General features: G+C 42.1%; 1 pseudogene; it reads left to right on the top strand.

The window, feature by feature from the left end:
- The first annotated feature begins 6,246 nt into the window (after nucleotides 1-6,246).
- Nucleotides 6,247-11,102, top strand: LOC139914864 (uncharacterized; annotated as a pseudogene).
- Nucleotides 11,103-13,062: the final 1,960 nt, after the last annotated feature.

The raw sequence follows: 13,062 nt of genomic DNA, 5'->3' as shown, positions 1-13,062 counted from the left end.
AGGTACAATAAAATCATAGACTCATAGACTTTCTACTGATTATAAAGAAATCTTACTATGATAGGTATTGAGACATTTACAGATTTTTACATGGTAATGCACATACTAGTCACATGGCCTCCTGTTAGCCGGCAGACAAAATGAGACGTTTCTTCTCCACACCTGGAAAACTCAATCATCTCCGGTTGGAAAAGGTTTTGATGAATCACATCGCTGCCCGTCAGAGACGAGCGAGCGGAGGAGGAGCAGGAAGGGAAAGCAGACACCTGCCGGCCGGACGGAAACCATCTGGACTCAGACTGCAGCGTCTGAGCGGATGCTGCATTATCATTATCAAACCTGATTATTTCCACTTTTCAAGTGCAAGTACAGGACTTTACTTTGTACTTTATTGTTCCCGATGAGACGTTTGGATTTGCAGCACAAATTTACAGCAATCAGCAGACAGAGTACAGAAGCATGCATGTTGAATTAAAGAAGGGAAATAGTTATAGATTGAATGATTAAACTGACATGTCAGTGATCGGATTGACTTGACACTTACAAATCGATAATGCAATTTTAAGCTTCTGCAATTTTTACATTTTTGAATGAAATTAATGTGCATTCAGAACCCTGTATCTGAGGAGAAATGAGCCTGAAGCCTTTTAAATACTTTTCAAACTTATTTATCATCAATCAGCTTGACTGAGTTTACACATACTGATTGGTCATTTAATTCTTAAAATGTAGCATGTTTTTTTTTTTTTTTTACATCGAAAACAGTGCGTCTGAAACACCTTTTTAAAAAAATAGGTGTCATTTTATGGCCGTTTTGCAGTTATAAAGACTACGCAGGAAAACATTATGATGTGGCCGATTACAGATAGGTCACACTCTTGTTTTTAAACACCTAATCCCCAAGGATGTCAGCGATTGGTGAAAAGTTTTGTCTACTTCCTATGTTTACATTGTGACACGCACGCCCTCTGGCCTCGCCCGTCCAATCACAGAGCCTGAAATATTCTCAGGTCCAATGAGAAGTCTCTGAATGCAGCGCTGATATGAAAACACTCAACTCAGCAGTCAGCACATTGAAATAAGGATAAAACACAACAGCTTGGCTTCATGTTTCCTTGTGCTGATATGTGCAACTATGCTGACTGTGTGCAGAAACAGAGAGGAAGCTGCAGCACTGCTACTGACTTAAAAACACTGGTATTATCCTTTAACTTAACTTTATTTACACAGTGGAGAGGGAAACAGAGAGAAGAGGCATTTAATATCTCTAATATAAGGCTGGGGGGGGGGGGACATGTGTGGTTGTAGAGACTGGGGACTTTAACACCGGACATCAGGGCAGTTAAAGATGGCTTTCAGTGATGTGCAGCATCAGTGACATCATGCAGTGTGTAGAAACATCACTAGATGGCAGAAGAAGACTGTTCAGACTCCTGCAGTCAGACAGCAGCAGTTGGAAATCCCACACATGTTGTTGATTCTTCTGTGGTCAGAGCAATATTCTGCTCCATCTGTTGTGCGGGCGCTGCGACCTCTGACCCTTGACCTCCTCATCACTGGTTGCTTGCAGTGTTGGTGATGTGGGGATTGAAGCGTGAGTTGATCTCACTGTAAGTCACTGTGGGCGAGAGCGGCGGTAACATGTAGGAAACGCAACATTTACTTGTCATGTCATGTACGGTATATTATGTTGCTGCAAATTTAATACGATTAACCAGTGTGTGTTCTCCAGTGTTATAAGCACACATTTCATTAAGTATTAAGACAGTAACATAATTTTGTACTTACAGTACATAAGTAAACACACAGATTATTACACTGAAATAAGGCCTTTGTAAAATATTCTTATGATAAAGGAACGCATATTCTGTATTCGCTTAGAAACAAAAGATACTTTTTAATAATAATAATAATAATAATAAGAAGAAGAAGAATAGTACATTTTATTTGTATAGCGCTTTTCTAAATACTCAAAGACGCTTTACATAAAGGAGATACACAAAAAAAAACCACATGAATGACAATATCGATGAATAAGACAAAGAATAAAGAATTTAAAATATTAATTACAGCAAATAGCATAGCTTTTAAAAAGGAAAGAAGGAAATTTAAGTCCTTGCTTGACACAATGACAGCACATTTACAGACTCAGTTTTAGAGACACTGAATGATGAACTCCAGGTAATGGTTTTGTGTTTTGGAAAGCAGCTCCTCAGATGTAAACGCAGCATCTGATGTGATTACAGACATGCATTAAAGTCGGGCTCCGGTCCAGGTCAAACAGCCAGTGTTTACCCAGTCCATCCCTCCCGTCCACTGAACCACAGCAGGCGCCGAGGCTCTGCAGCTGAGTCAACCAGCAGCTATGAGATTCATTTGAAGAAACGGTGTAAACTGCTTATTATCCTATTAGCCATTTAATCCAGGGCTGTTAATTTCTTCTTGTTTGAACCTTTATTTCTCCAGGGAAAGCTGACTGAGCAGATTGTCTTCCTCAGCAGCAGCAGCAGCTTCACAGTAACATGCTGCACTACCTCAGTCTCTACTGGGGCGGCTGGCGGGTCGGTGCCTTGCTCAGAGGCTCCTAGACAGCAGAGGAGAGAGCTTCTTATTCACCTTTCATAACATCCTTGTTTCTGCAGGAAACTAAGATTTATTGATGAGGGATTCATTGTTCATTTTCCCAGTTAGAGCGATAAGATTTTTTGTTTTCCTTGATTTTGGCGACACCTCTGGCGATCAGCGGTCTGTGCTCCATGTTAGCACTGACAAAATAATACATAAAGAGTAACTAAACCCCACCCAAATCTGTGGTGAAGCATGGCATCTACCAGTGAAAAGTAAGGTGCTGAACTTGCCATCTGCTATTGGCTGGTCTTTGTGCCAACAGGTGGTGACATCACCTGCACTGAGGCCACATCCACACTAATACGTTTTCGTTTTAAAACGTTGTTTTAAAATGAAAACGATCTCCGTCCACACGAGCGTTTCAGAAATAATCTGCGCCTGAAAACGCATATCACATGACCATTCACGTGCACTGGGCACGTGCGTGCCGGTGTAAACAGGAAGCAGATTGTCTTCTCTGCGGTTGGTTGCTTAGTTGCAGAAAATACTACAGAGGAAGAACAGCAACGGCGAAAAGTACGACCAGAGATTTCTTTGCTTGGACCGACGACGAGGTGGAGCTGTTACTGAAAGTAACACGCGAGTATAAGGCGGTCGAGGCGGACGTCGTGACTGATAAGACCCAATCAGGAAGCGAACGTGGGCGTCTGCGTCATCGTTTTCAAAAGTCTCTGTTTCCGCCCGTCCGGACTAAAACGCAATCCCGGAGTTTTCGAACTGAAACGGGGTCAGCAGCGTTTTCAAAAGTCTCCGTTTTAGGGGTCCGAAAACGGCAGAGTAGTGCGGACGCTAGGCGTAAACGTAGCAAAAGTTATGCGTTTTAAAACGAAAGCGTATTAGTGTGGATGTGGCCTGAAACCTACCAGTCCAAAAGAAAAAGAGCCACCATCATCGCTCCTCATCCTCCCTTCTCATCTTGGAGTGTTTTGCATCTTGATGTCCGCTCTACGGTCGGTTTGACGACTGTTGACAAAATGACTTATTGTAAGTCTCTTTGGACGAAAGCGTCTGCTAACTGACATAATGTGCTGTAATGTAATGCTCTAGTTTTGGCTGAAGAAGATCGCTTTCCTTTTCAGCAGCTCGTCTTCCTCTGAGAGATTCATCTGTTCCTTTTTCCTTTCATTTTCTGTTGCTGCAGTTTGAGTTTCTCTTTTCTTTGTCTGTTCAGCCATGGTGGCTATCACTGCTCATGCTAACTACCCAGTTCTTCTTCTTCTGTTGATTACAAACCGGAAACCTAAAACGGATCACTTCAGTGATCAGCAATAGAGAATAACAAAACGGACATTTATTTATATGAAAGAGTTGTGGATTATTACTTTAACACCAACCCCTGCTATCTTCAGCCTTTCGGAGTTCAGTACTGAAGTCGTTATTTGACTTTAAGGAAACATTTGTCAGGTGAACTAACCTCTTGATTCAGTCTGGAGTTGCAGGTTTCCTCTCCAAGCAGACTGTGGTTATTATCATTATTATTATTATTATTATTATTAGGAGCGCCTTTTCCCTCCAGAACAACCTGAATTCTTCCAGACTTGAATTCTTCAAGGCGCTGGAAACGTTCCACAGGGATCCTGGTCCATACTGACAACCCAAAGGTCTCTACTGGGCTGAGATCTCCAGAGATGTTGGAAAGTCAGAAATTTTGACTTCCTGCTAGGACAACTGCAGTGGAGCGGCCCTTCAAGTAGGAAACAGATTTCTTAACCTCAAGGTTTCTCAAAATACACGTAAGCTTGATTTTCAGCATCACATGACCTTAACTCTATCAAAACACCTGTGTGGTAAATGGTTAAACAGAGAAATTTGAAAGGTAAAGTTACATTTACAGTTGCTAACGTTCTTTGCTAACTAGCTAGCTAACGTTGGGTGGTAATTACAACCTGCCAACTGGGAATTTCTGACTTCTGATTTGAATGGAACGCAACATAAGACTGTATTGTCAGGCTGCTGTGACCTCTGACCCTTGCCCTCCTTACTATTGGTCTATTGTCATGTCACTGATCTAGGACTTGAAGCTTATTCTGCTGTTGTACTCTTTAAGAGATTGAGACACAGATTGGACTGTCCTGTGCCTTAAGATGTGAATAATTAAATGGTATGAACATTTATTTTCACTAAAAGGCTCCATTTACGAATTTGATTGTGGCTTCATTACACGAGTCTTATCCCACAGTGCAGTGAACTGTGTCATTTGTCAATGTGTGTGTGTGTGTGTGTGTGTATGATAGCAACTTCTGTGTATCTCAATGAGGAGAGCAAGGCACCAACACTGCCAGGGTTGGAGGTTTGATTCCCTGTGTAGCATCCTTATTAAAAGTGTATGAATATATAATCACAACCGGCTCACCGCTGGCCACGCCCACAGGAAGTGGTTTACACACCAAAACATCCTGAACATCCGTGAAAAGCCAATTTCAGGCAAACAGAGGATTTAGGAATGAACACACAGACGGATAATGTAGAATTTATCCTCTTTATTGTTCTTTTAATGTGAAAAAAAACGTGAATATTGCAGCTTTAAATCCTCTTCTACAGCAGTGTGGCTTGCTCCTGGCTCAGAGGGGCATGATGGGTGTAAATAAATAAAGATCTCAGCGGTAAATAAATAAAGAAATCAAAGTGAACGACTGGAAGCGTCAGCGGTGACAAACACAAACGCTGTTCAGGAGGACTGATTGTGTTTCTCTTGTTTCCCTCCTGGTATGGATTTTCTGTTAAATATGAAGGAGGAAGAGGAGGAGGAAACGACAGCAGAGGCAGAAATGTGGCGAACGGAGTTGCCATGGCGACCATCAGCATGTCGGGAGGGGAGGGGGAGGAGGAAGTGTGGCAGTGTGTGTGTGTGTGTGGCTGTCTGTGAGTGTGTATGTCTGTGTCTATCAGTGTCTATTTGTGTATGTGTGTGTGTGTTTATATATCTGTTTATAAATATATATATATATATATATATATATATATATATATGTGTGTGTGTGTGTGTGTGTGTGTGTGTGTATGTGAGAATGTATGTGTCTATGGCTGTCTAAATTTGTGTTTGTGTGTATGTCTATGGATGGCTATGTGTGTGTGTGTGCGTGTGAGAGAGAGAGAGAGAGAGAGAGAGAGACAGAGAGAGAGAGAGAGAGAGAGCGATGGGGGGCAGAGGAAGACAAGCTTGTTGAATTTCTTGTAATTTCACTCTGTGAGCAACAATCAGATATTGACCTTTGAGAAATGTATTCTCCACAGGAAACAGAGAGAGCTGAACACAAAGAAGAAGAAGAAGAAGAAGAAGAAGAAGAAGAAGAAGCAGCATCAGTATTTCAGCCTGAAAATGTGTTTAACCAGGAGACTGTGTACATACTTTGACCAAAACAACAAAAAAGCTTTTTTACAGACATATGAAGAATTTATTTCCAATATTTACATTTTAGAAAACACTAAAAATATTTGTATGTTTTTAGCAGATGTTGTTTCTATGCTGTATCATGTTATTTTGATTGTTGGAGCCCCTTTCACACACGAGCCCGGTCCAGATTTACTGCACGGGGGTCGTGTGTGAACCGGAGCCGGTGTGTATATCCGTTCTGTCAATTTCCCAGCACAGGACGTTGTAACGTTACTACAGTAGTAATGTCCCGTATCGACCGTATGTGTGAACAACAGCAGAACATTAACGGCACGAGCACGCACGTCAGGACGCGCCGACGTATGACGCTCTGTTGTCGAACTGCGTGAGCCAATCACAAAGTGGTGACGTGTTTATTCTGCGCCGGCTGTACCGTGTAAATATCGAAGACACATCGGAGGTAAATACAAACCACTACTGTAGCTTTTTTTGGATTGGAAATTTGATTCATGATTGTGGCAAAAATGTGGAGCTGGACAGACATGGAAATAAGAGAGCTCCTCTGCGGCCGGCAGCTCTCGGGACGCTGAGAGACTCGGACGTTTATGACAAAATAACCAGAACGAGAGCAGGCGGGATACACAGGAGGCCCAGGTGATCAGTGAACGAAAAACGCTGAGGATGAAATTTCTCAAAATGAACGATCACCACAATAAAAGTGGCAACAACAGAGTTAGCTGGGCCTATTTCGAACTTTGCCGGTCCATCTGGGCCAGCCGTTCTGCAAATCCTGTTGCACTCAGCAGCCTGAATCCCGAAGAGGCCCAAACAAGCAGCTCCAGGAACACAGCAGCACCAATGGCGTCGTTCATGGCAAAGACGGCTCGCTTGAAAATAACAGCGATACACAGAGCAACGACAAAGAGGCAGAAAGTAGGTGTTCATATACAACTGCAATAACATTATTTTGACATGAAATATACACGTGCGAAACCACATAATGGACATGCACTATTAGCTATATGCTGTGAGTGACCACTTCGTTATGAAATTGCACAAGACTGAGTTGTGCAACATTACTTGTGCTGTTTACTTAGGCCAAGCAACTGAAAACATTTTCATTTTCAATATGTTTAGGTGCCACTCCACCACCGAGGAAGAAGGCCAAGAAAAAAAACAGAGCAGAACACTTTGCGGACTCCATCTCAACAACGCTCGCTAGTTTGGAGAAGACCTTCAGAGAGCAGGACGCCCTCCGTGTCCCGGAGCAGAGGGAGCATGAAGAAAGGTTGCGGAGGGAAGCCAAGGCAGAAGAGAGGGAGGAAAGGGCCATGCAGATGGTCATGTGGAAGGACATGCCCCGGCCCATCATGCTGACACATGGTAGGCCACGCCCAAAACCACGCCCCCTTTTGGCCAATCGAAAAGTTAATCAGTTCTTCCTTGGCCCATAACCAACCTTCATACCAAGTTTTGTGCAAATCCGTGCCCAAGTTTTTAAGATATCCCGCTGACAGACGGACAAACACACAGACGCAGGTGAAAACATCACCTCCTCACAGAGGTAACTGCTCCTGCCACAGAGGGGCATACCCTGTCTTCATGTACATACTTACATTACATCAGTGTGATGCTACTGCAGGGATTTAGCTCGTAAAAATTCATGTCAGCCTAAAAAAAAGTGTGTAAATTATTCTGCAAAGAAAAAGGAGTAAAGTGAATTTTTGTATCTTATACAGTTGTAATAATCTTCTATCAATTATTGTCTAAGGGTAGGTGTTTTCCATTATATTGGACAAACATAATAATATAATAATAATAAACTTTATTTATAAAGCACTTTTAAAAACCAAGTTACAAAGTGCTTAAAAAGAGCTTAAAAAGTCAATTAAAAAAATCATACAAGATAAAGGACTTGAAAATAGAAAAGAACACCATCTAAAAGAAGGATTACAATGAAATGGAATTCAATAAATAATAAAAAGAAATAAAATAAATGAAAATAGAATAAAATAAGTTAAAATAAACACGAAGAGAAGGCCTTTACATAAATGTAGGTTTTAAGAAGTGACATAAAATATGATACCAATTTTGCTCGCCTGAGATTCTCAGGCAGACTTCCAAAACTCTACACATAATTTATATTTATCCTTTAATGAAGCAGAAAAACCGCTAAACAGATCTGGACCAACAGACCTCAGCGGCCGGACGGCATCTAATGGCTTTTATTAGCCGGGCAGCGCCGGCCCGGGGGTCAGAGGTCGCAGACGAGGCTGAGCTCCTCGTGTGTTCGGCTCATTTATCCTTCCAGAGGTTTCTGACCCGACCGCTGCCAAGGCCAGCTCCGTCCTGTCACTGCAGTGTGGGCGTGTCCCACACCGGCCCGGCAGCACACGCACATCACATTACATCACATCACATCACATGACATTACATCACATTACATCACATCACATCACAGGAGAAATCTGTTAGATCTCATCAATCTGTGATGTTCAATGCTTTCCAGCAGTTATTTTGTATTGAAGTGTTGTCATTTATTTTTTCGTTGTACCCACTTTCCCTCCACCTGCCTCATCTACTTCTACTTAATTTAGTGATTTCCTACATTTCCCAGAATGCCTTTCGACAAACCTCAGAGAAGAGGCATGAACTTGTTGCATTCAGCTGTTGGTTTTACATGTGAGTAAAGTTAGTTTGACATTAGATGTTGGTTGGATATTTGTTTTTTCCACCTTCAATAACTTGTACAGTAAAACCACATCGATGAATATATTTGGGATTACGGGAAGAGCAACTTTCACTTTTTCAATATTTGAGAAACTACCAGGGAATTGATCCTGCAACCCTGGCAGTGTCAGTGCCTCGCTCTACCCACAGCACTATGGAACCAGGCGAAACTGGATTCATGATTTTGTTCTCCAGTCATAACAAATCTGTTTAGTTTAGCCGCTGTGAAAAAAAAAAAAAAAACAGCAATTACCGTTTAAGTGGAAGCAATATTTATGAGGGATCGCCTCATTCAGAAGGCATCACCATCCAAATGAAGAGATGCAGCACAAACTCCTGCACAGCAGAGCCCCGTCTGCGTCTGCTGCACTAAAACTAAACGGCAGTGAGGAGAGACGGCTGCTTACTTCCACTGGTGCTTTTATTCTCCGTCTTATTGGCTTTGATTTGTTATCGTTTCTCTGCTTGTAGAGCGCTTTGTAACTCTGATCTTTAGCTTAACAAAGCTTATTGTTATGATACACTGAATGTAAAAAAATATTAAGGACGTCTCCCTGATGTTGAGTTTTGCAGAATCCACATCTAAACTGTCTCAAAGCATTAAAATCCCTCTGTAACTCATCTGCTTCTCCTGCATCTCCTCCTTTGTGATCGTATAGATTTAATAAGGGAAATCAATAAGAGATAATGGATTTTACTGGATTCAGCTCATCAGTGGACTTCATGAAAAGAGGAAGTGTCCTGAATATTTTGTACATTCAGTGTGCTGAATATACACTAGCACACTGTATATATTATATTTATTTTTTTCTTTTATTTCTCCTTTATTTAACCAGGTGAGTCCCACTGAGATGAAGAACTCTTTTGCAAGGAGCCGCGGCCAAGAGAGCAGCAAGCAGATATTACAAATACAATACAAAACCACAATATAAGAATTACAAGGAATACATACAAATATACAAATTACACAGTATACATTCTCAAGTAAAACAGCTACAAACTACAAACAGGACCATGGAGCATCTTCCCAAATTCCATGGAAGGGCGAGGGACAGTGAAAAGTAGAAGCTGTTCTCATCCTGTCTATATTTTATTTTTGTAATGTAAAACACTGACACACACTCCTCTTTTCTCTTCTCTGTGACACACACACACACACACACAGATCAGAGCCTGCAGCGCTGCAGCTGAGCACATATTATTGCCAGAGTGCTAGCGAGCCCGTCGCCTGGACCGAGCGAGGCAGCTGAGCTGAAAGCGTCCAGAGAAGCCGCAGATGACGAGCGTTTACTCACAGATAATAAAATCCTCCGTTCATCCCGGACAGCGAGCTCCGGTCCGTCTCCCGCTCTCGCCGCTTCCCTCCAGAACCAGCATGGAGATGTAAAGGTACAGGAGTGTGTGTTGGTGTAGAGCATTTTCTAATTGAATAAAAATAGCGTCTCTACACGTAAACTGGCGCTTTTTGACGCGTATTTGGGGTTGGAAAGTGTCTCAGCGTAGGTGTTGGAACCTGCCCAAGAATCTCAACTTTGTGTCGTGCGCTCTGATTGGCTGATCATAGCTGGGCGATCATGACGGCATCCGACTCTTCAAGCTCCAACACATCCCGTTCCTCCAGCTGCGTTGCTATAGCGGCGTCCATGTTTGTTTTTACCGGTGATTGTCGTCACGTCTGCTTCCTGTTCTTCTCCTCTTCTATGTTTTTTTTTTTTTAAAAACACTGGGATTTCAACAAAATGCTGCACGTGCATCAATGCAGAAGTATACAAACCTAAATGTAAGCGCCGCCGCATTGTTTACATTCGCGCTTTACATTACTTTTACGTTACCTTCGACTGTAAAATGCGTTTCAGCGTCAGTCAGTGTGGAGGCTCAACAAGCTGAACTTTTCACCGCCATCTGTGCTTCCTTGTTTCCCTAATGATCCCTGATGTAATTTACCCAGCATTCAACTGGTGTCGGGTCGTAGTTTTCTCCGAGTCAGGAATACGTCACAACTCGGCCATCGGAGTCCTCTGCGTTCACGTGCTTTATGGTCGGAAAATTGGAGAACGTTTCCTCAACTGTTTACATGTTCCCAGCCTTCTAGGTCAACGTTAGCAATCAAGCTAGCGACAGCCTAGCTAGCAAACAATCTTCGGTTATTTCAGGGGATTATGAATGTAAATACCACAGGAAATTGAATGCTGCAGCACGATAGTTATCAAGGAATATCCATGTCTTTTAAATTTGTACTTGTGGTTCATTTTCTTCCGTTCAGGTACGACTCTGCGCTCTGTTCAGCCATGTTGGAAAGAGCGATGATGTCACGGCTCGGCCAATTCCTGCTGCGGCTACAGTCCCGATCATCCGACATAATAAAGTGTTCACGTGGCTCTTCCTGGTCGGAAACTCGTTCAGACTGTAAATCCGACACCGCTTGAATGCAGGATTAATTTCATGAACAATAGTTAAAAATGGAGAAGTTGATTCCAGCCATTCAAAGCTTCCCAGTTCTCTACAACTTTTATTTGAAAGACAACAGGAAGAAACGTCTGAAAAACAACGCTTGGTTTCATCGTTCGTTGGGGTCGATGAGCTCTGAACTAACTTCTGGATTTTTTTTTTGTTTACTTTTGATTAGCGCTAATTAATTAGTGATTGCTAGTTACCTGCGTTAACATGTTTGAAAATGATTTAACGTTATGATACCAAAGCAGCAAAACTACACGATTTGTCTGTTCAAAACTTAGCTTAGTAGCTGCAGACCACAACCAGTCAGAACAGAGCCTCCTGGCCCAGGTCGATCAGTGTGAACACACGGTTAGTTTCACATTATGCAAATGAACTCACACAGGAACACTGCACTGCACCAACGTTGAAAACCTGTGGAAATACAGCACCAAAGTGAAAGTTAGGACAATATTATTTTTGTTTTCCCTTTTAATCTATAGTATACAATCATTGTTCAAAATGTTCCTTGACATATTTGTATATGTGCAGACAGCCTCTGCACACATACTGTGCACATCTTCTTCTCTTCATTGTTGTGCAGTGTAGAAACATTGTATTTGCCCGTTTATGTAAAAGCTCAGTTCTGCTGTTCTATTCAATAAAAAACTCCTAAAGACCTAAATATCTCTCTGTCAGTTCAAAACTCTTTCCAAAACTGTTTTCATATGGATTTTCTTTTCTTTATGGATTTCATATTTTGAAAATGTTGTGCTTGTTGGGCTGCCGTTGAAGCTGCACATCATGTCAACTTCCTGCAGGTCGCCATCGCCGAATGCTTGCTGGGAAACTTCAATAAAAAACGTAAGCAAAAGTAAAGCTACTGACTTCCAAAAACCTACTGAGTTACAGTAACAGCAGGAAATGTAATTTGTCACTTGCACAACAGTAAATGGATTTTATTTAAGAGCCTGATTAGTAAATGATTATCATTATGTTAATCGACTCACAGAACACAACACACAAAAGCTCTTATTGCATGTTTTTTTTTTTCATCGCTCTTTGGCGACGACTCCTCGCCGAAAGCATTGGTCACGTCGCCATGGCAACTGCCTCCTTCCCGCCAGTGTTGCTCCTCAGTTGACCACAAAGAGCCGACCGCCATCTGGGCCAACAGGCTGAGTGGGCAGCGAGACACACACACACACACACACTTATACCCCCACACACACACAGACACACATATAACCCCACACACACACACATATAACCACATACACACACACAAACACACAGCAACACCACAAGCAAACACACACACAAGCAAAAACTGAGACACATAGACAGACAACAACCACACACGCATGAATAGCAATACAGAGCACACACACACACACACACACACGCACACATATAACCACACACACACAGAGACTCACACAACTACATGCACACAAAAAGCAAGCTAATAAAGCACACACAGACACACACACACACAGCAACACCACACACACACACAAACATGCAAGTAAGCAGACTCACACACACACACATGCATAAAAACAAGCAAATAAATGACACAACACACACACACACACACACACACAATATGCATACACACAAGCAAGCATACAGACACAAATACTGCAACAACCACACACACACACACACACACGCATGCTGACAGACACATCGGCACACACTAACAAACACACACAACAATTAGCTTTATTCACACAGCGGCCATATTTGATTTATCTCAAAACCAACCAGGAGACAGAGGAGCAGATGGAAACAGGCAAAGTCCACAAAAACATTTTAAATATATACATCAAAATGATCTATCAATATCATTGAACTATAGGTAGAGCTGGGGAGAGACTGAATCAGAAGAATCATATTTCACTTCCAAAAGATGGATGTTTCTGTCTGTTGAC

Source organism: Centroberyx gerrardi, chromosome 13, assembly GCF_048128805.1.
Source record: "Centroberyx gerrardi isolate f3 chromosome 13, fCenGer3.hap1.cur.20231027, whole genome shotgun sequence".
In the NCBI taxonomy this organism is placed as follows: domain Eukaryota; kingdom Metazoa; phylum Chordata; class Actinopteri; order Beryciformes; family Berycidae; genus Centroberyx; species Centroberyx gerrardi.
Note: the sequence above shows the minus strand (reverse complement) of the source record. Positions and strands in the feature narration are given on the sequence as shown.